Below are 4,548 nucleotides of genomic sequence, written 5' to 3' on the forward strand. Positions count from 1 at the left end.
GGGCCCGTGAGCCATGGCCACTGAGCCTGTGCGTCTGGAGCCTGTGCTCCGCAACGGGAGAGACCACAACAGTGAGAGGCCCGCGTACCACAAAAAAAAAAAAAAAAAAAAAAAAAAAAAATCTTTCATATTGACCAAGTTGCCTAATAACAATGCAATAGATAGAAAATAATTTAAAAATTACAACTTTTAATATACCCATTTATTTTGAAAATTAAAGTCCATTTCTAATAGCATTTCTTTTTTTTTTTGGCGGTACGTGGGCCTCTCACTGTTGTGGCCTCTCCCTTCGCAGAGCACTGGCTCCGGACACGCAGGCCCAGCGGCCATGGCTCACGGGCCCAGCCGCTCCGCGGCATGTGGGATCTTCCCGGACCGGGTCACGAACCCGTGTCCCCTGCATCGGCAGGCGGACTCTCAACCACTGCGCCACCAGGGAAGCCCTCTAATATCATTTCTGAAAAGAAATAATATGAACATCTAGAAAATGTTTAGGACTGAATGAAAACAAAATTCTACACTTCAAAACTGTGGGATACAGCTCTGAAATTAATAGCATGAAAGTGCTTATAATGGAAAAGAAGAAAGACTAAAAATAAATATGGTAAACATCCAACCTGAGTTAGAAAAAGAATAAAATAAGCCCAAAGAGAGCAGAAGTATCAAAGATACCCACAGAAATTAATGAAATACAAAACAAAAGTACAAAAAAGAAGATCAACAAAGACAAAAAGTTGGCTCTTTGAAAAGATGATTAGACACAGTATGGTAGCTTGTCAAAAAATTAAACATATAATTACCACATGATATAGCAATTCCACTTCTGGGTATATACCCAAAAGAATTGAAAGCAGGGACTAAAACAGATATTTGTACACCCATATTCATAGCAGCTTTATTTACAATAGCTAAAAGGTGGAAGGAACCCAAGTGCCCATCAGTGGGTGAATGGATCAAAAAAAAAGGTGGTATATATATATATATATATATATATATATATATATAACAAAATATCTTTCGGTCTTTAAAGGAAAGGAAATACTGACATATGCTACAACATGGATGACAACAACTTGTTCTTTTGTAAGAACAAATACTGTATGATTCCACTTACATGAGATCCCTAGAGCAGTCAAATTCACAGAGACAGAAGGTAGAATGCGTGGATGCAATGGGGGGGCAATGGGGAATCATTGTTTAATGGGTAAAATTTCAGTTTTGCAAGATAAAAAAGTTCTAGAGATGGATGGTGGTGATGGTTGCACAACAATGTGAATATACTTAATACTGCTGAACTGTACACTTAAAAATGGTTAAAATGATAAATTTTGTTATGCATGTTTTACAATTGTTTTTAAAAGTCAAGCAAGTGAAGAAAATATTACAGAAAGATAATGTCATCCTGGAAGTTGCTTATATTGCAGACGATGTTTCTGTTTCATTGATTTTTTTCCTTTTATTTCACCATTAATATAATGTTTAATTATTATAGTTTTATAATAAAAGTTCATTCCTGCTGTTTCTGGTTAAAAATGTTTAGACAAATCTCAGGCAGTGCTAATGAAAAAAATGTTAGGAGGGAATTCTCTGGTGGTCCAGTGGTTAGGACTCCACGCTTTGACTGCTGAGGGCCCGGGTTCGACCCCTAGTCGGGGAACTAAGATCCCACAAGCCGTGCAGTGCGGCCAAAAAAAAAAAAAAAAATGTTAGGAATAAAGTGGGAGACGTAACCACAAATAAACCAGAGATTTTTAAAAAACTGTACTCTAAAAACTTTGATGCCAATAAATATGAAAACTTAGGTAAAAGGGATAATTTCCTAGAGAACTGACTCAAGAAGAAGTAGAAAATTTAAAACAAACTAACCATTAAAGGAATCTAATCAGTAGTTAAAAATATTTCTACCTGTGCTGGATGACTGTCAAACTGTGCCCCATTCCTCCCCATGAGTGATGAGGCCTTGGTCTCATACCCTCGAGTCTAAGAGGACACTGTGACTACTTTGACCAATGGAATACACTATAAGGGATATACTAGTTTCTGGGCCCATGCTTTTTCCAATTCTGTCCTTGGAACATTCTGGAAGCCCTGAGATCTCCATGCTGGAGAGGCCACATGTAGATGCTTCAGCAGACAGTCAGCTGGGCCAAGCCTTCCTGCCAGCTGTCCCCACTGAGGTGCCCCATAGGTGAGGCTATCTTGGATCTTCCAGACCAGGTCATTTGCCAGCTGAATACCACTGAGTAATCTCAGCTGACCTCAGATGGAGCAGAAGAATCACCCATCTGAACCCTGCCTGAGTTCCTCACCCACAAAATCAGGAGATAAAATAAAATGGTAGTTGTTTTAAGCCACTAATATTTGGGTTCATTTGTTTTGAAGTAACAGATAACAAAGCCACCACCAAAAACAGAAAAAAATTCTTCCAGAGAAAGAAGACAAAACAAACAATACAAAAAGATTACACTGCAACTCTTTACCCATCTTGACAAATTCTTCCAGAAAATAAAGAGAGATTATGTTAAAACTGATTATCCACACCAGATAAGAATACAAGAAGGAAGGAAAATGACAGGCTGGTCTATGTACATAGATGCAAAAATATACAAATATAATTATTAAACTCAATCCAGCAGTGTATTAAATAAAATGCATCTATGAACATGTTGGTTGTAATCCAATAATCCAATGATTATTTCACATGGAAGGAGAGAGAGTGGTACGAGGGGAAGGAAAGGCTGAACAACCTAGCCAGTGGAAAGGCAGCTGCCCCGAGCTTCAGGCTCTTCTGGAACTGGGGACTCCCCCTCCTCTGTCAAGCCTCTGGCCCTCTTGCCTTGTGCATTGTCTTCCTTCCCTATCTTCCTCGAAGACTGGCTTTCTCTACTGTAGGAAATGTGGCTGGTACCACTCCTGAGATTTATACCCTACACTTTTAGCCAGGTAGAGACAATCTGTTTCAGTCCCAGCTCCAACATTTTTGAGGAAGAATTCTGCTACAGTTTGCCTAAGGTACCCAATCTTAGACTATTCATCTGTGCCAGGAGGTAGACTCTGGGGAAACAACTGTGTATTAGTTTCTTATTGCTGCCGTAACAAGTATCATAGACTTAGCGGCTTAAAATGGGGGTCTCCAACACCTGGGCTGCAGACTGGTAATAGTTCGCGGCCTGTTAGGAACCAGGCCACACAGCAGGAGGTGAGTGGTGGGCCGGCGAGCGAAGCTTCATCTGCCGCTCCCCATCTCTCCCCATCGCTCGCATTGCTACCTGCACCATCCCTGCCCCTCCCTCCACCCCCCCACCCCCGACCGGCCTGGAAAAATTGTCTTCCATGAAATCGGTTCCTGGTACCAAAAAGGTTGGGGACCACTGGCTTAAAACAACACACACTTATCTTACAGTCCTGGAGGTCAGAAGTCTGAAATCACTTTCACTGGCCTAAAATCGAGGTGTCAGCAGGACAGGTTCCTTCTGGAAGCCCTAGGAGAGAATCTGTTTCCATGCCTTTTCTAGATTCTATAGGTCACCTGCATTCCCTGGCTCATGGCCCCTTCCTGAATCTTCAGGTGTAGCATCTTAAATCTCTTTCTCTATGACCCCTGCTTCTATTGTCACATCTCCTCTGACTGTGACCCTCCTGCCTCCCTCTTATATAAAGACCCTTGTGATTATATTGGGCCCATCTGGAAATCCAGGATATTCTTTCCACCTCAAGATTCTTAATCACATTTGCAAAGTCTCTTTTTCCATGTAAGAGAACATATTCACAGGTTCCAGGAATTGGATGTGGGCCTCTTTGGGGGCTATTATTCTGTCTGCCCTCGACTGTCATTGGCTTAGCTTGGATCAGGTGTTCACCTCTGGACCAATCAACCACCACTAGGAAGTTGGGCTACTCTAAAGTCAGGGCTGCTTCCACAGAACCACAGAGATGGGGGAGTTCTCAGAAGGATGGGAACACTACACAGTGAGGATGAAAATTTTCCCTTCTGGTGCCGTTGCTGTCCACTCATTACCCAAACTAGAAATGTGGGAGTCACTCAAAATTCCTTCCTTCCCCCTCATGCAGTATCAATTATATTATTTTAACCAATACTTAAGTAGCACTTAGTCTGTGCCAAGTGTTGGTTTAAGCCGGTGCCCCGTAGTCACTCATGTAACCTCCTGTGAGATAGTTACTCTCCCAGCTCCATTTTCCAGGAGGGAACCTGTGGCATAGAAAAGGTCTAGTACTTGCCTGGGGTCCCACAGCCAGGAAGCTGAGAGCCAAGATTTGAACCCAGGAAAACTGGCCCTAGAGGCCATGATCTTAAACACCCTTCAATTCTGCCTTGATCCTTTTCCTTATTTTGCCAGTGAGCATTTCCTAAATGCTGTGTTTCTTCCCTACACTATCTTATTTACTCCTTCAGATAACTGTGATTGAAGGTGATCCAGACAATTTTACCTTTTTTTTTTTTTTGCGGTACGCGGGCCTCTCACTGCCGTGGCCTCTTCCGTTGCGGAGCGCAGGCTCCGGAAGCACAGGCTCAGCGGCCATGGCTCA

Source organism: Physeter macrocephalus, chromosome 11 (assembly GCF_002837175.3).
Source record: "Physeter macrocephalus isolate SW-GA chromosome 11, ASM283717v5, whole genome shotgun sequence".
In the NCBI taxonomy this organism is placed as follows: domain Eukaryota; kingdom Metazoa; phylum Chordata; class Mammalia; order Artiodactyla; family Physeteridae; genus Physeter; species Physeter macrocephalus.